Source organism: Ursus americanus, chromosome 2, assembly GCF_024610735.1.
Source record: "Ursus americanus isolate L20-20 chromosome 2, mUrsAme1.1.p, whole genome shotgun sequence".
NCBI classification, from domain to species: Eukaryota; Metazoa; Chordata; class Mammalia; order Carnivora; family Ursidae; genus Ursus; species Ursus americanus.
The window spans coordinates 26,971,220-26,996,249 of NC_142128.1; the positions used below are offsets into that span (position 1 = coordinate 26,971,220).

At 42.9% G+C, this 25,030-nt stretch overlaps 1 long non-coding RNA gene across 3 annotated transcripts in view; it reads left to right on the top strand.

The window, feature by feature from the left end:
- Positions 1-25,030, top strand: part of LOC123778595 (uncharacterized) — a 357,814-nt gene that overhangs the window by 253,985 nt on the left and 78,799 nt on the right. The window contains exons 2-3 of one of the 3 annotated variants that reach the window (XR_015727868.1): positions 9,603-9,693; positions 17,450-17,509. The exons of 1 other annotated variant lie outside the window; for it this stretch is intronic. This is a non-coding gene — a long non-coding RNA (uncharacterized LOC123778595). The remainder of the gene's footprint in view (positions 1-9,602; positions 9,694-17,449; positions 17,510-25,030) is intronic. One more of the 3 variants, XR_006775964.2, reaches the window with a different exon arrangement.

The following is a 25,030-nucleotide window of genomic DNA, read 5'->3' on the forward strand; positions in this document are numbered from 1 at the left end:
TCTCTCTTGAGTTCTTATAATGAATATCAGATCATTTCCCTGGGCAGGAGACTCCTGGGAAGGGGGGTGGGAAGTCATGCTATTGATGTTGGTGCAGTGAGAGGAGGAGCATAAATTCATGTTCAAGTAGACAGTAAGATGTAGTTTTGGTTCTCAGTGTCTAGGCTGAGGGCAGATGCTTTCCCTTCTCAGTCCCCATGGGTAAAGTTCAGGGTGTTTAACATGCTTACAGCTTCCTGTGTGACTTACCCTTTGCCTACCTGTCCATCTATACCACATTTCACTCTGACCTTGCAGTCTGCAATTCAGTGCCTGCTGTTAGTTCCTTCCCACCTCAGGGCCTTTGCACTTACTGTGTGCTCTACTTGGAATGCCCTCACTCCTTTGCATTTTTTGTTTAGTCAGCTCCTTTTTACAGGGCTCAAATGTTGTCTTCTCAGGGAAACTCCACTGATTCTAGTCTAAGTTGGGTTCCCCTTTCCAGCTCTTGTGATACTTCTTACATCTTCTTCAGACTACTTATAATAGCAATTAGATAGCAATTTTGGAATTCATTATTTTATGCTTGCCTCTGACTTACTTGGTGTGGTGGTATTCTTAGGGCTTATAAGAGTGACTTGCAACTAATGGATACTCAGTACATATTTGCAGAATAAATGATGGTGAATATGGACTGTGTCTCCTGGTCTTTGGGAAAAGTTTTGGTTCCACGAAGCTAGAGCATGTGCAGTGCTGATGGAAACCTGTTTTTTCTACTCCTGCTATTATGTGATGACTCGTGAGCCCCTCCCCCCGCGCAATTCATATGTTAAGGTTCTAACCTTTCTATTTCTATCATAGCACTTATTTCTCTATGTTGTAATTGGCCCCCATCCATCCCTAAGCTTTAGGACAGATGGAACTCACTCACCTCTTCCTTTCTGGGACCTAGCACAGTGCCTGCATTTAGCAGGTGTCCTGTCTGTGTTTGCAGAATGAATGAATGAGTGAATTTAGGAATAAAACTGGGATACGGAATCTCAGCTGTAGTTAGGTACTGCCTGGCAGGAATTCATTCATTCATTTGTTAATTATGTATTACACACGTGCTATATACCCCACACAAATCTAATGCAGTGCACGAAGTAGGTAAAAAAGCCTTGTCCTCATGGAGGTTATGTTGTGCTGGAGGTAGACACACACTAAGCAACATAAATAAGTCAGCATATGTCATGGTGCCAGGACTAGGGTGGGGCCAATGAGGCATGCACTTTGCAAAATTTAGGGAAGGTTGGCAAAAAACTCAGTGATCAAGATAAATGGTACTTGAATACAGTATTAAAAAAATAAGATGAATGCAAAAATATCTATGATGAACAAACTATCAAGATTTTAAGTAAAGACAGATGCTTATATAACCGGTTAGATAAATGCTAATGAGAAGAAAGAAAACTGGGAATGGGGATAGGAAATCTGGGGGTGAGAGGTGTTGAAATTATAGGTGGAGTGGCCAGAGAAGACCCCTACCAAGAAGGTGATGCTTGCGTGAAGACCTGAAGGAAGTGAGGAGCAGTCCGTGCTCGTATCTGGGGGAAAAATTTCTGGGTGTCAGAAACAGCAAGTGCAAAGGCCCTGAGGCTGGAGCACATCTGGATGGGAACTTGTGTGACTGGAGGAGAGTGAGTTGAGAGGAGGATTTGGTGGGGGGCAGAAGTATAGGAGGTGGAGTTAGAGGGGTAACAGAGGCTAAGATGTAGAGGGAAGGGGCTGGACCCAGTATTACTAACTCATTTGACCTTTTCATAGAGAGACCAGAAATTAAGACTTAAAGTGATATTCATTAATTTTAAAAGAGAGTCCATTCATTTGAAAAAACAGTTAAACGCTGCACAGACTAGAAACAGAGGTTCACTACCAGGAATGATTTTGCCTCCCAGGGGACATTGGCAATGTCTGGAGGTATTTGTAGTTGCACATCTGGGGAGGGGCTGCTGCTGGTAGATAGCACACAGGTGGAGACTGAGGCCCAGGATGCTGCTAAAAATCTGCAAAGCGCAGGACAGCCCCCAATGACAAAGCATGATCCAGCCCGAAATGTCAGCAATGCCAAGGTTGGGAACTCCTGTGCTAAACAGAATATGCCCCTAGATGGGAATCTATTGATGAGGTCAGCAAATTTCTTAAAGTGAGCAGATGGGCCAGAAGCTCTGGGCTGGCCCTCTTCCCTCCAGACCTCGCAAAATGCCGACCCGCTTCCTTTATGCTTCACAGAAGCGATTTTCCACCACGTGCCCAGCACTCCTCCTTATTAAGTAATCACCACGCACAGCCCTCATTTCCATGTCTGTGACCACCCCAGGTACAAAAGATGTCCTGTTCACAAGAGGCAGATGGAGATCAGCCAATTACAAGCCTATTAGACTAAATCGCGGGTGCCTGCCTTATCTCATCTCTGTGGGCTGCGTACTTGAGGTTGGCGGCTTTGTGCCTGTTCGCCCCTTTAGTCCGATGACTGCCCAGCCTGGTTCTCTAATTCTTGCTGGTGGAGCACAGTGTCCTATTCTAAGCCAGAGTTGTTCCATTAGTATGTCCTAAGCAGCGGCAACATCCACCCTGCCCCACACCGTATTCATCGCTGATGATATGACTCACATTTCAGTAGTCTTCTCTTCATTAAAATGAGGTGAAGGATAAATCATTTTGGATAGACCTTTGTTGTTACACTCTAGAGTATGTCTAGAGCAACCGTTTTTGGTTGGAAGAACTAGAACAGAAGTTATAAACTCAAAAATGTGATAGAGGCCAGGCAGGTAATTGGAAAGCATAAAGCAGGCCATTAAAACAGGGAGTCGTGAGAACTGGGAGACACCTGGGGGGGGGGAGGACTCACCCAGGCTGGAAGCATCTGTCCCTAATGTCTACCCAGCGCTGCAAAATGGCAGTTGGACCCAGCGTGGCAAGACCTTTTGACATTTTAAGAAATCTGAAATTTTATTTTATTTTTTTAAGATTTTCTTTCTTTATTTGACGGAGAAAGAGAGAGCACGCGAGCACAAGCAGGGGGAGTGGCAGGCAGAGGGAGAGGGAGAAGCAGGTTCCCTGCTGAGCAGGGAGCCCAATTTGGGGCTGGATCCCAGGACTCCAGGATCATGACCTGAGCCAGAGGTTAGACAATTAATCGACTGAGCCACCCAGGAACCCCGGAAATCTGAAAATTTAAATACATTCACTCATTTTAATATACTTTGCAGGATGTCTCTAATACCATATATGTTGTCTACATGTGGTTTATATGTCATCAGAGGACGATCTCTACTTAGATTCTTGGGAGCCATCTGTTTTCTGCATATGAGAGTAAATTGGTTCAGAAAGTTAGAAATGGACCAGGTTAAGGAGGGGTAGTAAATTAAAGACCTGCCCATTTCAGGAGAAATGGTTTTCCTGACTACCCCCCAAGCAAAGCCCCATCAACCTCCTTGGATCATACTGGCCATTTGTGCTCTAGGCGTCCTACCCAGGTAAGGACCTGAGCTCATTTATTTCCCATAACACCCTGGAAAATACTGCCTTCACTTTGCAGATGAGAAACCAGAGTCTCACTGTAGTAACTAATCATGATCTCATGACTAATAAGAACTGCTCATGGTCACATGACAGGATTTGAGCCTGGAGATGCGCAAGCCTTTATCTATGCCCTTTATTGACCAATAGACGTAGCTTGGAACTGAGGATGAGTTTCTGAGCTTTAGAAAGGTGTTTGGTAGTTTTTGACCATATCCATGTAGGTGAAGTGGAACGAGGGTGCTTGGATGGTCAAATGAGAATCAGAGGCTCCTGAAGTGTCTGAGGCCAGCAGGGACAAAGTTGGCCAATGCATCATTTTCCTGAGCAGCCCTCAACCTGTGCCTGAGGGAAGTTGGTATAAATACCGCCACTCCCTACCGTCTTTTCCACGCCATTCCCTAGGGCTCCCGTTGCCTGTAGGAGTATCTTACTTGATACCCTGAGAATTGGTGTCTTTCCCTCCCCAATCTGACTACTTTTCCCTCTCACAGCAACTATGCATGTATGAATCCTTGTCTGCTTCTGGGAGAACCCAAACTAAGACCCAGGGGAATCTCAGATTCTTTGGTCATTGCCAAAATTGGATTATCTTTGCTTCTGTTGAAGCTAGTCAGGTCACCAGGCCCTAGCCATCTGCATTTATCAACCAAAGTCTTATGTTGTCCTAAGGGGCGGGTTATAACAGAGTAGAGCACCAGTCTTAAACTTACTGGGAGAACAATGCAGAAATGGGAATGGTATGTGTGTGTGTGTGTTGGGGGGGGGTGATATAAATCAAAAGGATTTATTTGGTCACAGAGAAGCCACTTGATTGCTGTGACCCCTGCCACGTTTCCATCACTTAAAGCATGACCGATTGTCTACAGTGTAGCATTGCCAGTGATAAGAGGCTCTTTTCTTTCATCTTTCTGTTTAATTTCCTAACAACTTGAGAGGAAGAACTCTCTGGCACTGCAAATTACTTTGGATTGTAACAAAAAAGATCCAGAACCCTTTTTCTATTTCTTTTAATAGTCATTCAGGGACATAGTGTAATTGAATTAAGACACTTCCAAGAGGTGAATTATAGGATAATAATTCAGACCTTTCCATTTAATAGGAGCCGGCCTATGGCCTTGGGTCCACTAGATCTGAAGGGGTGAATTACTGCTCCATAATTCACAAGGTCCCATTTAAAGAGACCCTGGTTAAAGGGAATTAACATCAACAACCAAGTCAGCAAAGGCAGTCCGAGGTCTAAGAGTAAGGGATGAGGGGAACACAGAAATGAATTTGGAAACTTGGCCCCGCACTTCAAAGAAGACAGATATCAGAGGATAATGGCAGACCCTCAAGGAAGAATGAATGGTCTCTCAGCCGAGCAGGGCTCTGGGTATTTTCCGCCAATGCACCGACACGCGTGTGTGGGAGTCTCGAGCACTCCATCCTTTCAGATGGTAAAGTAACTTGGTCTTTAACCATAGCCAGGACATAGGTGAGGTGCCCAGCAGGTTCCTATGTCCTGGAGGCAGAATGAACAGTGACATCCCAGGGCACCCCAGTGTCCTTTCCTGTCCCCCTTCTCCCACCACAAGCATTTTTTCTTCACAGATGCCTGAAATTTTACCCTTTGCAATTCATTTATTTGGCTGCAACATGAACGTCCGATTTCCTCTTTTTAAAAAGGAGTCAGCATTATACATAAGTAGATGTATGACGCTTAACTCATAGGCAGATACGAGTTTGAATCTAAACTCCACAACTGACGATCTGCTTACCTCCTTTGGGTTTTAAGTTCCTCATCTGTAGGATGAGGATTATCCCAATACTACCTGCTTAGGGCCGTCATGAAGATTAGATAGAAAAACGGATCGAAGACTTAGCCAAGTGCCAGACAAGAGTAAGGCTTCGGCAAAGAATAAGTATTATTATTGAAAAATATCCTTCAGAGAGTGATATGCTTGCCAAGAGTCACATAACTGTGCTCTTCTTTCAAATTCCAGAATGTGAATATCGTTCCATATAAGAAATAAAGGATAATTAATTCAATTTGGTTCATAGATACCCTTTTCTAATATGGCACCAATGGAGAGTTTGCCACTTCTGAGGTAAATCTGACTGCTGGAAATTTCTAGAAACCTAAAGAAAACCACCTCAGCTCCAAAGGTTCCCATGCAGTTTAGGAGGTCAGTACCAGCTGACAGGACTTGTCCCTTTTTCATTCCCTCTCAGACCTTTGCCTGTCATCTGCCAACCTTCTGCTATCTGTCCCAAACTTTTACCCAAAGATAAAAAGAGAAAGCTTATAATTCATTACAGTTCATTAAAATGAAAATAAAATTTATTTTGCATCAAAATGAAGAAAATGCATTTATTATTAGCATATAAATGGTATTTTTTAATGTCACTCTGCCTCAAAATCACTTACATTTTCAATGATCACAGCACACAAAATTAATTTTTGATAGCCTTTTGTGATTTGGCTGAAAATTCTTATTTCTTTTTGTGCTTTAAACAGCAAACTGTATCCACTGCTATTCATAGCAAATTTTAGATAATGAAGCAATTAAAAATACATGGATTTAAGATCTTATCTCATTTTTCCTTTGGCCTATTTCTGCTTCATTATTCATGAAGGGATATGTTTAATTCAGAGTTCGTAATTGCAGATATATCTAGTATAAATTGTGCCTCATATTCTTTACCCATTTCAATTTATTTTAGCAAATAGATCTCTGTTTGAAAAAAGTAGTTGAGAGAGGGGAGAGTATGATAAAAATGCAGAAATTTGTGTACGTGTGTGTGTGTGTGTGTGTGTGTGCTGATTGGCAGATCCAAACAAGATCTCAAAAATGTTGATAATTACCAAAAGATTTGCCAAGAGCCAGGCACCGTACTGAGTAAATTACACCAGGCATTTCATTCAGTCCTAAGAGTAATCTTATACGGGAGGTACAACTAATACAAGTGTTTCTTAGGTACGGAGACCAAAGCTCAGAGAGGTTTCAAAACTGGCTGGAAGTCACATGCTTAGATGTGACCAAGAACTGGGATCAGAGCCTGGCTCACCTGTCTCCAGGACTCTATACGTCCCGCTCCCCATTACACTGTCTCTTGCATCCTGGGGCCATGTGCACCTGAACCTTGAAGCCGTTGGTCAAAGGCTTTTGAAACCGCTCTGCTGCTTCACCCCCAACATCCCCAGTTCATAAAGTAGCTGGTCCAAGGCGCTTGTCACTTACTTGGTTCCAAGGAACCCTAAATATATTTTAGGAATTTATCCTAGGGAAGTAACAGGACAGGTACACATGGTTTCTTGTAATGCAATTTGTCCTATACCAATAACAAGGAGAAAAAGAGAAGAGAAAGAAGGAAGAGAAGAAAAGGAAAAGAAGAAATAGCCTAAAAATTCTATATACCAATAACAAAGAGAAAAAGAGAAGAGAAAGAGGGAAGGGAAGTAAAGGAAAAGAAGATGTAGCTTAGAAAAATTCTATCACAGGTAAATAAACTCTGAGGCACTTAGTTAGTGTTATACTCTGGAGCCCTTAAAAATAATGATGAGAATCTGATTTCCTGACATGCAGAAATGTTCCTGGTAAATTGTTAGGTAAAAATAGCAGGTGTATGAGACAGTATGTACAATGTGCTCCTATTTTAATAAACACAATATATATGTACATGTATATGTGTGTAAGAGGAGAGTGAGAATCTGGAAAAGTGTTGTCCAATTGAAATAGAATACAAGTCACATATGTAATGTACGTATTTAGTTTTAAAGATTTTTATTTATTTATTTTAGAGCAGGAGCAGGAGGGGCAGAGGGACAGGGAGAGAGAACCTCAAGCAGACTCCACGCTGGGCCCATTGTGGGGCTTCATCTCATGACCCAAGAGTCAGAGGTTCACCTGACTGCACCACCAGGTGCCCCCACATGTGTAATCTAAACTTCTCTAATAGCTGCATTAAAAAGTAAAGTGAGGGCAGCCTGGGGGGGCTCAGTCAGTTAAGGGCCTGACTCTCGGTTCCCACTTGGGTTGTGATCTCAGGGTCTTGAGACTGGGCCTCATGCTGGGCTCCAGGCTGAGTGTGGAACCTGCTTGGGACTCTCCCTCTCCCTCTGCCTTTCCTCCCTGCTTGCTCTCTCTCTCTCTAAAATAAATAAGCAAATCTTTTTAAAAAAAGTAAAGTGAATAGGTGAAATTAATTTAGTAGCATATTTTATTTATCCCCAAATATCCAGCATATGATCATTTCAACCTCTAACCAATCTAAAATTATTAATGAGGTAATTTGCTTTTTTTTTTTTTTTTTTTTTTTGGTATAAGCCTTTGGATTCTAGCCCAGATCATGAGTTCTCTCCAGTGTAACACTGTCCATGTGGTGCTTTCTCTGTAGTGGCAAAATATCACCCTAATTACTTAATTATACGTCGAGGTGATCTTGTTGACACGGCTCCTGAAAAGAATAATTAAATGGAAAGTGTGTTTACTGATTCTTTTACTCCATCAACACATTGCATTGATCCCGCACTATGTACTCCTCCGTTCTAGATCCCGGGGATGCAGGAGAGAACTCAGTAGGTGAAATCACCACCCTTACAGGACATGAGTTCTGGCAATGGAGACAGATAAAAAAAAAAGTGAGCGAAAAATATGCAATATGGCAGGTGTTGATGAGCGCTACAGAGACAAAGGAGGAAAGGAAGATCAAGGTGTGCTTATGAGGAATGATCAGGAAGATGTCTCTGATACAGTAACATTGTGCACAGACATGATGGAAGTGACAGAGCCATCTTGAGGCTGTTTGAGGGACAATCATTTGGCAAGTGCAAAGGCCCTGGGGTAGGAGTGAATTTGGCATGACCAAAGAACCGTGAGGGGCCACAGTGGCTGGAACAAAGCTTATTCTGCTGGTTCTGAAAGGGTGAGGTAGAGGTTGAGTTCGGGGTCAAGTAGACTTGAGATACCTAATGGCCAATTTTGAGGTATTGGCATTGCTGTGGTAGAACCCCTCTTGGTCAGCTCAGAGTGTTGACAGTGACAGACATTAAGGAACACGAGGAAAGGAAGCTGGGACTCTGCGGGTCCACACAGTGCAGAGAGAATAGCCTTGAGAGATACAATGTGTGTGACAGGGAGAGTAGGAGGGGGTAGGAACTTAGAGGCAGAGGAACATGAACTCTGATGATTCCACAAAAATCTTGGGAGGATGTTAGACTCCTAGGGCTTGGGATGGCAGCTTAGGCCAAATATATTTAAAATTCAAGGGAAAGGGTGACTCCGGCTTACGTCTGTCTGGGGCAAATTTACTTAGGACACCAAATATTTGGAGAATCATATTTTAATTTGGTTTATTCTTAGTGGATGTGCCCTGTGGTTTAAACCTGATTTTCAAACTGGTTTGTTAAATCTACTCTTAATAACAGATACTTTGGTGGACAAAAAGCAGAAGTTGCTAGTGAAGAGTCTTTTTCAAATAGTGCGTTTCCTTGGCATACGTAAGTGTTATTTGGGTTAGAAGAAAGTTTGATTTATGGAAATCCTCCTTATGCCACAGAAATACAGAATGGAGGGATATTGATTCTGCCGCCCTGGCATGCAAATAACCATTTCTAGCAATCCTTCGGCATGCACGTTTCTCGACTGCACAGAAGGATGGTGTCCAAAAAATAGGTAGGATTCAGTGTGCATGCCAATTGTTCATACTGCCAGAAATCCAAGCCATCTGGATGTCCTCCTAATACACTCTCACCTTCGCTCAGAGTAAATCTCCATCATCATGCATAAGTGTTATAACATAATCTCTGTGTTCCAGTCTCGGCTGGTCACTGACGGTCTTGGGAAGGTTACCGTAAATCTCCTGAGTCAGTTTCCCCTCCTGGAAAGAGAGAATAATTATTAAAATGAGGATAAAGATGTTTAGACTGGGGACCAAAAGGGGGAACCCTTAGCAGAAAATCTGGCCAATGGCAAATTCTTAATAAAGATTAGTAATATGTAAATGAAAACTTCTAGACCAGCAGTAGAGAGCTTACCTGTATTTTGTTTTATTCCTTTTCCTTTTTTTTTTTCCCCTAGAGAAAAATGACAGGGACTCACTTTCCAAGAAATTACACTATGTTCAATGACTTCCCATCAAGAGTAAGCAATGTTCCGTATCCTGCCATTGGTAAGTATCAAATGGGCCCATGTCAGACAAGGCATGCCTTTTAATCTCCCTCTATTTGCCATGTCACCTGTCAGTGACCTTGACTGTTGCCGGCTGCCTCATGCTCTGCAGTTTACTGATAAGTGTGTTTACGGCTTTTGGAGTCATGTCTGCCGAAAACCACATCTGGTTCACCGCCGCTTCAACACACACACAATGAAATATAAAGGCTAATTCTGCGGTATACACAATCCGTGTCTGTTTTCCCAGAGGATTCCAGATGGGGTGAACTCAGCAGAGGCAGCTCAGTGATGGCTGGTGGTTCTGGGGGAGGAGGGAGCACGGGGTGTGACCTGAAGCCTTTGCTGAACTGATAGGGGTACCGTGGTCTCAGACAAGGGAGAGGAGAGGGAGCTCTCCTTCCAGGGAGGGCTGCGGTGCCCCGCAACACCCCTCCCTCCCCATTTAGTCCACCGGGAACTTTTGTGCAGACCTAGGTTGAGATTTCTCAAACAGAATAACCTTTCCCACCCATAGCTGTCTCACTCGGCAAACGTAATGTGGACGTTGAGGTCGGGAGAAGTCCAGGGTTTATAGGAGCGGTGGGGGAGGCAGGTTATTCTTTTTTAGGGCAAATGACGGTGTCTGTATTTAAAAGTCAGAAGAAAATATCAGCAATCATTTATTGAGCTTGTACTGTATGTTAGATGCTAGTCTTGACTGTTGTCCTTCCCTGGACACAATCCCGAGAGGTAGCTGTAAGTGTTAGGATGTCCATTTTACAGATACGGAAATGATCAGTCCTTAGGACTTGAGTTGTTTCAGATGTTTGACTGTATATCTCATTTAGCTTGAGTGGATGCTTAGCAGCGTGGTTGCAGGGTCCTACGCTGTACACACATACATTCACTGCTAGATACTGCCAATCCATTTTCCAAAGTCATTTTATCAGTCCAAGCAGCGGAGCCAAATTTGGAAGGTGAGTCTGGCTGATTCCTGCGCTGATGTTTTTAACCACTGAAATATACCCCACCCATGTGCCAGGTACAAATAGAGGGGGCTTTCCAGGAAACCGTTGCTCCTGGCAAATAGAGGTTTTGTTGCAGAGACTGTTTTGTTTTGTAAACATTTTTATTAACATATAACACACATAGAGCAACGTGTATAAACTTCAAGCCAGCAGCTCACTGAATTTTTATAAAGTGATGACTCCCGTGAGACCACCGCCCAATCAAGTCATAGAACACGACTAACACCCCCGACAGCTTTCCTCCAACTTTGTTCTTGTTCAAGATTATTTTACTCTGGTGACCCTTTGCATTTCCATACATACACTTTAGAATCCTGTAGTCGCTTTCCACAACAACAAGACCTGCTGGGATTTTGAATGAGATTGTTTTGAATTTAAGAATTTTGTTAGATTGGTTTTTTTTTTCCTCCTTAACTCAAAAGAATTCACTAGTAAAGTCATTTGGGTGGGAGTGTGTGTGTGTGTGTGTGTGTGTGTGTGTGTGTGTACACGTGTGTGCATGTGCAGGAGGGCTGGATTATAATTGCAGATACAATTTCTTTATTAGCTAAAGGCGTGTTCAGATGTTCTGCTGTTTCTTGTGTCAGTTTTGCTAAGTTGTTTTTAAAGAAATATTTGCATTTCATCTAAATTTTTCAGATCTGTTGACTTCAGACTGTTTTACAGGGCATGAAGGGATTGCTTTACATGATCAAAATATTGTCTGTCTTGATTGTGGCAGTATTTACATGGGGGTATACATTTGTCAAGACTTAACTGTACACTTAAAATGGGTACATTTTATTATCTCCACCTCTACTTTTGGGAAAAAATGAAAAAGTCCAGTAAAATCAAATGTTGGTAGTAAAATGGGATGTGTTGCAGGAGAGGGTATACACTGGCACAACCACTTGGAAAAACAATTTAGAAATATCTTTAAAAATTGCAAATGTATAGATGCCGTCTCTTAGACCTTCTACCTGTAAGTATATGCTTTAGGGAAATTCTCCCATAGGTGCTCATGGAGATAGTACTGCGTTTACTGTGGCAATGTTTATAAGAGGGAAAAAAAAGAAAGTGAAAAAATGTCATCCTATTCAGGATATAAGTGGCGGTAAATTCTCACGGTAGACTAGTATCTCACTTTTCAACATAGTGATTTAGAACTACACATTTCAACCTGGATAAATTTTTCAAACAAATGATTTTTTTTAAGTTGCCAAAGTAACACCACGGTGGATGGCATTTATGTGAATTTTTAGAAAGATCACTATTCTTCCTTTTTTTCCCCCCTATCGTGAGAAACATTTGAGTTGGGCACAGGGAATCCAGAATAAAGGTGTCTTTGCAGGGAGCTGGAACCATGCCTGACTACATTCAGTGGGATGTGAGCGCTAGGATGTGGCAGCTTCCAGGAATCTTCCACAGGGTAGCTGATAAACTTTCAGCCCTTCCACTCCCCTTTGTCTTCCTTGTCTTCCCCTTGGCTCTCTGTATCAGGTTTCCTAGGGCTGCCGGAACAAAGTAGCATAAACGGAGTGGCTTTAAGCAACAGAAATTTATTCTCCTACTTCTCTAGAGGCCAGAAGTCCTCTCAGCATGGCCATGCTGTCTTGGTGGCTCCAGGCGAGAATCTTTCTCCTAGCCTCTCGTGTTGCGGGCAATCTGTGACATTCCTTGGCTTAGAGACCCATCATTCCAACATCTGCCTCTGTCTCCACATGATGTTCTTCCCTGTGTGTCTTTAAGTCTGTGTCCCTCCTCTTTTTTTTTTTTACGATGACGCTGGTCATATTGGACTAGGACCCACCGTAATTCATCTTAACTTGATTACATTTGCAAAAACCCATTTCCAAATAAGGTCCCATTGACAGATACTGGAGGTTAGGACTTCGGCATATCTTTTTGGTAGACACAGTTCAACCCACAACATCTTCTTCTCTTCCTTCTTATATTTCTTCTCTATCCCTCTATCCTTTCTATTGGCTGGAGTATGGATGTGATGGCGGGAGCTAGAACAACCATCTTGGACCAAGAAATAAATTTGAGAGTGGAATCCATGTATGGAGGAGCTATAAGATGGAAGTAAGCTGGGTTCTTGAACCATAAAGAAGCCACATCAGGTCTGGACTCTATCAAGACTTATATATGAGAGGGGATGCCTGGGTGGCTCAGTCGTTAAGTGTCTGTCTTCAGCTCAGGTCATGATCCCAGGGTCCTGGGATTGAGCCCCGCCTTGGGCTCCCTGCTCAGTGGGGAGTCTGCTTATCCCTCTCCCACTTCCCCCTGCTTGTGTTCCCTCTCTTGCGTCTCTCTGTGTCAGATAAATAAATAAAATTAAAAAAAAAAGACATATATGAGAGAGAAATATTTATCTTTAAAGGTCCCTCTTTCCTTTACTTCAGGGTTTCTTTTTACTTGTGGCCAAACCTAATCTTAACACACACACACACACACACACACACACACACACAGACAGACCCATAGGTATCACTTATTGGAACACAAGCAGGAATGTACCAAATACATGGAACATAGGAAGAGAGAATAGAATGGAAAATGATCATCAATGGCAACCTCAACTTCCTCCGTAATGTTTTATTTCTTCTATTAACAGAAGATCAAGCAAATACAGAGTTAATGAGTTCTAGGGGTGGGGACCAGTGTCACAAGTCACGATACTGTAAATTTTTGAATTCTGAATTTTAAAAATATATTCTCCCAACCCCCCCCCCCAAATAAATTGAGAGGACTCTATCTGCACCTTTTACTCGAGTCACACAGATTGACCTGGAATTCCCTGAACCCACTGGCTGCTTTCTTACCTGTCTGAACACACTGTGTCTCCTCACTGGCATGTACTTCTCGCCTTTCTCACCCAGTTCGCTTCTTCACATTATGGATCTCAGCTTGGAGTCAAATAATGGGTGTCAGGGCATCTGAGGAACCATTTAGAGAACCAACAAAAGTTCGATTCCTACCTATCAGATTCCAGAGTAATAGCCCAAGTGGTGATACATTTTTCATAATTATTCAATGACAAAAGTAGTGCTTGCTCATTGTACAGAATCCAAAGACCGGTAGTACAGAAGTATCTAAAAGTAAAAATTGAAACCTGCCCTTTATCATCTCCATTGTGTCCTAGAGGCAACTCATTTGAATAAAGATTTAAATATTTTTAAAACCACACTATAAAGTGTTAGGTTAAATAACAGGAGAGTCTTTTTAAAATCTAATGGTAAGGAAGGACTTTCTTTGGCGGAACAAAGGCGGAAACTTTAAATCACCAGACTCATTTTTCTGTGAGAAAACAGTTTTCAAACTGCCGTGTGAGTGAAAAGCCGGGAAAATATTTGTAACCCACGCGATGGGCCAGAATGACGATGTTCTTTGTATATAAAGGGATAGTTCAAATTAATGTAGAAGGAAAAGATGCAAAAAGGAAACTTGTTACATTGACACATCATTGACATACATATTAACAGGCCATCTTGAAAGGCCAAACTTAAGTGCAGCTTACATATGTAACAATAAATGTGTAACAATATATAATAATACACACTGACGGGAGATCGTGGGAGAATTGGCAAGTTCGTGAAACATGGATGGAATTGAAAATGAGCAACAACTTCAGGAGAAAATCTGGTCCCGTGTATCAAAGCCTTAAAAAGATCCGTGATTTTGACTCAGGGATATCACTGCTCAGAATTCATTCTGAGAAAATAGAGGAGGGTATGTGCAAAAAAATTAGCTGTAAACATTTACCACACGGTTGTTGATAGCAGCAAGGAAAATTATAAACAACCCCAATGTCCACATTGAGAGTCTTCACGAAACCAATAATGGTACATTTCATTTAATGCAATAGTCTCAAGATGATTAAAATGATTTAATTTCGGAGGGCAAGGTTCACAATATGTTAGGTGAAAAATAGACCGATTAAAAAATAGTATGGGTAGTACGACCCAGGTTTTCTAAGAGTGTCTGTGCTACCGACAGACAAAAAACTGGAAGGATACACATCCCTGTATGATGGCGTGTTTGAGGGAATTGTTTCAGAGTTGTGGTTTATAGGTGATTTTCATTTTCTTTTTATTTGTATGTTTACACTGAGGAAACAATTAAAGCAGGTCTCAGGAGAAGCATTATGTCTTTTGAGAAGATTCCCTGTCCCCCGGTCCTCAGAGATGCTCTCCCCATGTGCTTTCAGGGTGCGTTCTTGGAGGGCTGGCATGGCAGGCTGAGCTGAGATCCATGTGCCTTCTGTTCCTCACCCAGCGGTGACTTATTCGAGCAAAAGCGACATGTCTTTCTTCGTCACTATGATCTCAGTCTGTAGCTCGACAAGCGTTTATACAATGGCAAATTAAGGCTATCCTCTCGCTCAGTTTTCTAAGTCTCTGTTTCATTTGCCAGTTTCCCACGCCTTCATTAACAAGTTTTAAAAATTGAAAATCACGAATTATCTGAGCTGGAATGATTGATTTCTTCAAGCCCTGGTTATGTAGCTAGAGAAACTGAAGTTTGGAGAGATGATGTGACTTCACCTCTGTCACATTAGCAGGTTAGGGACTGGCCAGGACTAGACCCGGACTCGCTACTGTCCTTTTGGGGCTTGTTCTTGTACCAGTGTGCTCACAGCCCTGCAGATTGCCTGTTGTTTTCTGGAGAAATTGGACACACAGCGAGTTTCCGAAGGGGATGATGTTTCTGGCGAGGGCTGGTTTGGGGCAGTGAGAAAGGAAGAAATCTGGGTGTCAGTGTGAAGCAAGATTCACAGCTAGATTTTAGGACGTCCCACCCTGTCTCCAAACCCTGAAATCCAGTGTGTGTGTGTGTGTGTGTGTGTTTGTGTGTGTGTTTACTCTGTGGGGAAGAAGATGTAAGAAAGCTTCACCGCAGGCAGCATGGTGAACTCAGCCTCTCCCACCACCACCCTCAGAAAGTGGCCCCAAGCCTGTTGCTTTCTTTTCTCTAGTGTGCCTTGATGCTTTCCTTCCCAGCTCTAGAATTTGCTGGGTCATTGCGCCTCTGTTTCCACCTCGCTTCATCTGAATAACCACGGTGTCAATGAGTGAATTCAGGCTCCCAGCTGGGGGCCCCAGAGAGTTTATTTCTGAAAATGGACCTGTCTTCACACTTAATGCAGTCTCTGTCTACGCAGCCTCTTAGCAAACAGCTGGAAAGTGAGTTGAGTCAACCAAGCAGTTGGCCTATACGCGGCTTTCTGTATTACACACTCTCATTTTAAACCCTCACAACAACTCAGTGAGGGTGTATGAGCTACTGCCCCCATTTTGCAGGTGAGAACACTGAGTCTCAGAGAGGAGAAGCGACTTGCCTGGAGTTCTAGAACAGCAAGGGGCTGAGACTAGCTGGGAAGCCAAGTGTTCGGTTACAAGGAAGTTAAATTTGCTTTCTCCTTTCTGGCAGGAAGTTAAATACGCCCTCCCCTTTCTGACAGATGACATTCACAGGGAACTTCAGGGTGGCAGACTGAAAAAAGTGACTTCAGTGTTTCCATAACACTTGGGAATAAATTACTAAAACTGAATTGGCCCTCCGCCTTGGGCCATCGGATTTGATGAGAAATTCACTATCAGTCATTCTTTGGGGTCCCTTGCCCCATCTTGGGCTCATGCAAATGTCCTGGGACCTGTGACATATTTAGGAAAGCAAAGCAAGGCTTGGTTCTGAGTTTCCTGAGGGCTCATTATTAATGGTGCCTTTTCAGCTGTGCCGTGATAGTGTGGACACTGGCCCTGGGCCATTTGTTCTGGATGGTTCAGAGATGCCCCTCAGAGCATCACCTCCAGCAACCACAGACTCAGCCACAGATATCCACCTCCGTACTCCGGAGTCTTCCTTACATTCACAAATAGTTATCCCTAAGGCTTCCATCCCTTGCAGAATCCTCATTCCCAGTCTCGTGGGCCTACTGTCCTGGAGTGGATCACATCCTCTCTGTTCGGACTCCAGAGCCATTCCCCTCTGCTGCTGAGTTTTGGCACCCAAAGCTCCGGGGCCCAAATGCCCTGCTTACTCTCTTAAAATGCAGATGCAATTTTTAAATCATCCTCTCTTAATTTTTATTATTTTTGTATGTTTGGAGGCATAGAGGACATACAGTACCATGCACAAATCTAGTATACAGCTCAGTGGACTTATGCATGGGTATATGCCTATGTCACCACCATCCAGATGTAGTCATGAACATTTTCTTCATCTCAGAAAAATCCCTTGTGACTTTTTCCAGTCAGCCCCCCCAACCCTTGGATGTAGCCACTGTCTGACGTCAGTCACTGTTGATGAGCTTTGTCTGTGTTTGCTATTCATACTCATTGACTCATACAATAGGCAGTCTTTTGTGTCTGGCTTCTTTGCTCAACATAATGTTTTTGAAAATCATCTGTGTGATGTTTTCCTGTATTTTGTTCTAGTTTATTGATGATCAGTTTTACACTGTATGAATAAACTTCAATTATCTGTTTTCCTTGCATTGTTTCTGGTTTGGGACTATGATGAATTAAGCTTCTGTGAACGTTCTTGTACAAAACTTTCTGTGGACATATGCACTTGTTTCTCTTGAGTGTCATCCTTGGACTGGAACTGCAGGATCATGGGAGTAGGAGTATATTTAATTTTATTAGAAACTGCCAAATAGCTTTCCAGAGTGACTGAAGTGTTTTGCACTCCCACCAGCAATGTGTGGGAGTTCCAGTTGCTCCACATTTTTGCCAATACTTCTATCATTCTTTTCTATTCTAGCTCAGCCTACAGGAATGCAGAACACTCTTCACTGCTCCGTGAGTTACCCCAAATTTTAAAGTAAGGGTTTTTTATTTCTACTCTGGATGTCTTCCAACTGTCACCTCTCCTTCCTGGTACTCTATCCTAAACCTTACTTACTTTAGGATGCCTTGAAAAGTGATAGAAATCCAGTAGCTATCTCTTGTGAAATTCAAAGTAAACTGTGTAGTTGAGAAGTAGGTACCAGAAGGGCTCAGTTTGGGGGCAGTCCAGGAGTCTGGGATTTTGAACTCAGATGGTTCTATTTTTTTAACTGACTGTGTGGCAGATCCGTTAATATCATTGAGCTTTGGATTCATTGACTATAAAATACAGACAGGAAAGATTAAATCCATAAAAGATATAAAAGGGAATTTCACAGACTAGGTACTTCTTGAATGGATTTCACAGTTTAGATGGTATCAGTCAGGATGGGCTGGGTTGTGCTGTGATAACAAGCAGCCCCGAAATCTCCATGGCTTAGCACAATAGAAGTTCACTTCTTATTCATGCTGTATGTCTAGCACTGGTTCTTGGATTCCTCTCATCAGTCACTGAGGAACCTGGGCCCATAGATCTTCTGCCCGGACACCTGGTTCCAAACGATAGCAATCCACGCTCACTCGTTCAACTCACGTGAACTGGGAAGAGGATTCTATGATAAATGTTGGAGATACAGAAACAAAAGATACTGTACTTGCTTCCAGGAGATTATAGTAGAATAATAAGGACAACAACAACAAGAGTAATAGTAAGAGTAACAGTAGCTACAGCAGCCAAACATTATGAAGCCAGAGATGGTATTAAGAGCTTATTTTATGCAGTAGCCATTTTCACAATCAGAAAACTCAGATGGGTGAAAATGGAACTATATTTTCCTGTAACCTAATTTAATTTCACTCTTAAGCATCCACTTCCATCATGTACTGGAGAATTGCATTAGAGGAAATGAAGTCACTTCTGGCTTAAGATTCAGTCTCTTTTGGATACTAGTCACTTGACCCAAGCTTCTCTTGATCTTGCATTCTTCTCCGTCCTTCTCACCAGGCATACCCGAAGTTCCTGGTGTGGCATGAAGCCTTAGTATTGGGACATGCCAGAATGTGGGGAGAAGTATCATTATCTGTTGTCTCTGCTTAGTATAGCTGGGCATCCCCTCTGCTTCTGCTGATGCTGGCTGTGGTTCTGTAGTCACCTCTGGTTTATCAGGTCCATGCATCACAACCTCAGGCCCCAACCATGAGAACATTTTTGGTCTCCTGATTCTCACAGACACATCTGTGCCCTTTACAGGAGATTGAGAGCTCCCAGCAGCTTTCTGTATACCATACTGTCACAGTCAGGATCTACAAGGTTGCCCTCGTTCCTGTCCACCCAGACAGTCCCCCTAGCCTCTGCTACCCTATGGCTTGGGCGCCATGTTGGACAAGGAGCTGCCCCAATCTTATGGCCTCCTGGGACACAAAGCAGTGGCTCTTCTGGTCTGGGATAAACTCACCTGTGGTTTCTTTCATCATATTAGGCCATATTTATTTGGTTTACCTACAGTCAGCATGTATAATCCTAATGGTTTCAAATGACCTTCAAAAAAAAAAAAAACAAAAAAAAAGCTGTCCTCAAAAGATAGGCCAATTGGTGTTTCAGATGAAGATGGAAAACAATCAGTACTGCTTTGTAATATGGATAATAATTGTGCAAGTTCAGGACTGAAATAGCAGCAGAGTCCCGAAGCTGGAATCAATATGAATTAGGATTCTATGTCCATTCATCATTAAGGCTAATCAGTTGTTGGCTTTGAACAGAAGACTCATACCTTGATTAGAGCTGTTAGTGGTACAAAGTAAATTAAAATGTGTTTGTGCGCCACTAGTGTGTTTGAATTTTAAGTCACCTGAAATCCTGGTGTGGCCTGAACTGGAAGTTTTCTCATGTACTTTTAAGGAGTTGGAATAGATAATCGTTTAGTTTCCCTCTAGCTATGAAGTATTCTCTTTGATAATAGGAAAGTAAACAGAATCTTAATTCATTCCTTTATGACTTCATTTTTTTTCTGCATCACGGAGGGATAGCAGCCAGTGTTTGGTATTTAAGGAAAACATACATTTATAATTCATCTATATGCAGTCATATATGTTATGAATGTGAGTCCAAAAGATACCTCCCTTAATAAGCAAGTGAGAATTTATGACCTTGTTCTCACCCACCTCACTACCATTATTTATTTTATATTAATGGCCTCTCTTCCCAGTAGACTGCTCTAGGTCTATTACATTTTTTTTTAATGGCATCTTTTGGATTTGGGGCAAGCCATCGGGCTCTCAGCTCATTTGCAATTTCTCCATTGTTTATGAATGACCTGATTTATGTCAAGGGGAGGTAGTGGCTTATTTTGAGCCTAATTTTGGCTCCCAATTGGATTCAAAGCATCTGAGCATGTCTTATGGGCCATCCCATCAAGCGTCTATTTGAATGAGTTGATTTCTGTGGTGGGGATAGAGTTGTAAGGGGCAATCGAGACGGTGGTTAACACGTACGGTCCCCCAGGAGAACAACATAGTCGTAAAGACTGCCGGCTCTGGGGGCAGACATTCTTGGTCCCACTTATCTCTATGATGTGGGGCCAGTTACTTAAATTTTGGGGCTTTGTACTTCTAAAAAATGAGGACAATTCCTTCCAATCGCCTATGATTGTTTAGGGGGTTCAGTATGGTTCCACATGCCATGTGGCTCAGCATACTGGCCTGCACAGAGTAAATGTTCAGTAAACCATATCTGCTGTTGTAATGTCTGCCCCTTACCTGGCCTTCTGAACTTGTTTCTCATCTTCCCTCATGGAGGGCTGTAGGGAGAAGGCAAAAGAGCTGTTTTCACAAGGGACCATGTGAAATGTTAAGGTGGGTCCAGAGTTCCTGGATTTTACATTTGAAGTCCAGAGCCAGGGAAATACGAATTATCATTGGTCATGACCTCATCTGTCCCTCGGGCTGATGAGCCTTAGGGGGGAACTCAGGGTGCATTTATATTTGCTCTTCCATATCTGTACTCTTCCTTTTGCGTTTTTCATATTTGCGGAGCCACAGACTGGCTAGAACATACCCTCGAGGAAAACTATTTCTCTACTCACAGAACGCTTCTTTTTTTTTTTTTTTTTTTTTATTAATAATGATTTTTTATTATATTATGTTAGTCACCATACAGTACATCCCCGGTTTTCGATGTAAGGCTCGATGATTCATTAGTTGTGTATAACACCCAGTGCACCATGCAATATGTGCCCTCCTTACTACCCATCACCGGTCTATCCCATTCCCCCACCCCCCTCCCCTCTGTAGCCCTCAGTTTGTTTCTCATAGTCCATAGTCTCTCATGTTTCATTCCCCCTTCTGATTACCCCCCCTTTCTTTATCCCTTTCTTCCCCTACTGATCATTCTAGTTCTTATGTTCCATAGATGAGAGAAATCATATGATAGTTGTCTTTCTCTGCTTGACTTATTTCACTAAGCATTATCTCCTCCAGTGCTGTCCATGTTGTAGCAAATGTTGAGAACTCATTCTTTCTGATTGCTGAGTAATATTCCATTGTATATATGGACCACAACTTCTTAATCCAGTCATTCACAGAACGCTTCTGACACCACATGTGTGGGCATTTTCCCCACACCAAATTCTTTAACTCTCCAGATACCAACTGGGTAGCCTGCAATTCAATTCTTTCTTTCTTTTCTTAAAACAGGGAGATAACCTTTATTTATTTATTTTTCAAAGTAAGCTCTATACCCAGCATGGGGCTTGAACTCACAACCCTGAGATCAAAAGTCGCATGCTCTGGGGCGCCTGGGTAATGCAGTCGTTAAGCGTCTGCCTTCGGCTCAGGGCGTGACCCCGGTGATCTGGGATCGAGCCCCACATCAGGCTCTTCCGCTGGGAGCCTGCTTCCTCCTCTCCCACTCCTCCTGCTTGTGTTCCCTCTCTCGCTGGCTGTCTCTCTGTCAAATAAATAAATAAAAAATCTTAAAAAAAAAAAAAAAAGTCGCATGCTCTACCGACTGAGCCAGCCAGGCACCCTTCTACAATTCTTTTCGGACACTGACCACCCAGAGTCAGAGTAGATCCCAAGGTTAAGGGCTCAGTCCCTCAGACTGCTCACCCTCTCCCCAACTCAGATGCCAGTTACTAGTCCCAGGGTGTGATCTGAACTTCTGACCAGTTGGCTAGAATTCAGAGGTTTCTGTAACCCCCTCCTACATATAATGGCTCACAGAGCTCAGGGGAGTGCTTGACTTAGGTGTACTGGTTTATTCCAAAGGATATTCTAGAGGATACAGATGGACAGTCAGATGAAGGATGAGGTCTGAAAAAGTCCTGAGCATAGGAGCTTCTGTCCCCATGGAGTAGATGTACACTCCCCTCCTAGTACATGGATGTGTTCACCAGTCTGGACACTCTCCAAACCCCATCGTTCATGCATTTTTATGGAGGTTTTATCACATAGGCATGATTGATCATTTACTCCGTCTCCCTGGATGGATGGGGGATGGGGCTGAAAGGTCCAACTTTGATTCTTCTGGTGACCAACCCCCATCCAGAAACCCACCAAGGGTTCTCGTAAGAACAAAAGACACTCCTTTGACCCAGGACATTCTAAGGGATTTAGGAACTCTGTGTCAGGAGCTGGAGGCAGAGACCAAATATATATTTCTCATGATGTCACACAGCCCTGCACACTCTTTGGTAAGAATAATAGCTAACATTTGAACATGTACTGTTATGTCAGACACAGCACCATGTGCTTTCCCATGAATATCCCACTAAATCCTCCAATCATGTTTTGAGACAGGTTATTGTTTTATAGATGAAGATCTGGAGATCCAGGGAGGTGAAGTCATTACCCAAGGTCACACAGCCAATAAATGAGATATCTGGACTCAAATCTTGCCTGCCCAGAGCACCTGAATGTAACCACCCAATTATCGACATAGTCCCACAGCCCTCAAAGCCCATAGCTTTTCACCAACTGGCTCTGTTTCTTCAATGAATTGAATCCTTACATGGTTGATGTCACAATTTCAACTCTAAATGTTGTGTCTCCATAGACTGGGGCTGCTTAGGTCATTCACACAAATACATCCAGCCAGAAAGTGTCAGAGAAACTCTGCCCTGCAGCTCGGTCCCTTCCCTTCCTTGATTCCACGTGAACAGGGATTTGCAAATGATGTTCCTGTGCACCTGCTGACACCCCTCATTTTTAATCAAGACATCCTCTTCTGCTACCCAGCTTTGACACCATGCTTATGCAGCCCTGTCTCGTATCCAGACGACAGCCCTTTTCTGTGTCAGCCAATTACCCTTCACTGAAGGCTTCATATCCTCGTACCCACAGACAACGTTCCTGGGGAAGGACGTCCTTTTCCCAGAGTCCTGACGGTGGTGGGTTGCCGCCATGATGCTGTGTGTTCACCTATGGTGGACGGATTTTCCTCTCCTGCTGGAAGAAGGGATCTCATTCCACAGATGCACTAATGATGTGTAATTATCATTGCCGCAAGCCTTCTACACATCTGGGCTAATGGCTCCAGCTTCCATGATGATTCTCCTATTTTACCCAGTTCTGTACTTGAGTGGTTCTGTGCTGCCCCTGGTTGCAGTAACAGTTGGCTTCTAGGTAAATTTAAATATCCTGGTTGATACACCTGGCTTATAATGTGTGATGATAATAGCAGTCACCGTACAAGTTTCAATCAAATCTTTACTCACAGGAGGAAGATGCTTTTGGTTTGAATATATAATTTGGTTTTGTTAAAACTTGAAGTCATCTTAAAACAGCCCCGCCTGATGGAAATACTAACATCAGGAATTCATGAGCAATTGGACCCCAAGGTCAAGAAAAGGGAATGTGTAGTCCAAGCCAGGCTTGCTTGTCACAGCAGAGTGGGGCTTCGGGAATTATTAAGCAGGCTCTGGGAAAAGCAGAGGAGATAATGGTCTTTCTATGCAAGTGATTTTTCTCAATGCAAAATGCTCTTTGGAGTCCATAAGGGGTAGTTTCCACCTATTTCATATGTGGGAGATAGGTATCTAAATCCTCAGACTCAGGTGAAGGAGCTATCACTCCTTATTTTCCTTATTTCAGCTCAATTTCCCCCCAAGCCCTCAAATTGCTAGGTTGGGAAACACACACACACACACACACACACACACACACACACACACACACACCTTTTCAGTCAGTTTTGAAATTTTGAGCTTCCTTGCCCTTGAGTATATTTAGTATTTGTTGAGTTGAGTACTTGTAGGGGACCCACTGCTGAGATTCACATGGTCTGGGGATCTTCTGTTTCTGTTTCAAGCTTTGTGGCCCAAGACCTCTGATAGGGCCTGAGGGCCTCTGAGCCTGGGGCCCAGCTTCCAGAAGCATTCCTTCTGTTTGTCCTTCTGAGTTCAAATTTGCCTGGTCCTGGTCCTACAGAGACCCAAGGTTCCCACTCTTCAAGGGACACTCATTCTCCATCTTCACCCCCCTTCCTGTCTCTGGAGGGAACCCTTCACTCTCTCTGCCAGTTTCTCCCTCTCCTGAATCTGGTGAAATCCAGCCTATTTTAAACTTGAACAGAATATGAAAAGATTCACTGACTGAAAAGCCTGTACCATTCTGCTGGGCAGAAATCCCTGAAATCTCTTTGGGATGGAACACCAGCCACACAGCAAAGAAATCATAGATTAATAATTCAAAAAAATTATTGCCACAGGTAGAAGACGACAAAACCAAACCATTAATTTTCTCTCTACACTTTCTCTTGCTACAGTGAGTATATTACAGGGCTCAGAATCTATGATAATTGGAACGAGGATCACAGAGCTACATTCCGTTTTTTAATTGGATCGTTAGCACTTCTTCAACTATCTTATCTCATGGGTATCCACCCTGCCTTTTATAGCTGGGGTGGTTCTCTCCCCCCCCCCACCCCTTAGATCTTAATTTTGCAAATAAGGACTGAGAAGTGGCATTAAGATCAGCCTCATTATCACGGTTCAGTTTGGCACTGTAGTCCTCTCTCCATCTTTATTACTAGAGTCTCTGATTCTTTAAGCTCATTTGCATAATTCCTAACATCCTGGGTTTATGCTGGAGGCCTTTTGATGAAGAAATGAAGATCCTCTCTGCGCCAAGGGGCTCTTCATTAAGACACAGTGGCACAGAGCACCTAGGAATGCAGACTCTGTCAGCCCCCAAGACCACCTGGGTTTGAGTTCTGATCAGCCACTTGCTGTGTGACCCTCAAAAAGTTGCTTAACTACTCTGGGCCTCAGTGTCTCCAATGGCAAAAATGAAGGGTGTGTGGCAGTGGCATCTCCCTGATGTGTGTATTTCATGATTTGCCAGTCTCATTTAATCCATGGGAAGCACTAACAACAACAGTGCCCAGAACAAACTCATGCAATATTATTATCTTCCTGTTTTCTTTGTTAATGTAAACATTTTATTGAAAAGTGACATACATTAAAAAAAAATGCCTGAATCATGAAGGTAAAGCTCAGCGAGGTTTCTAAAAGTGTTTCAT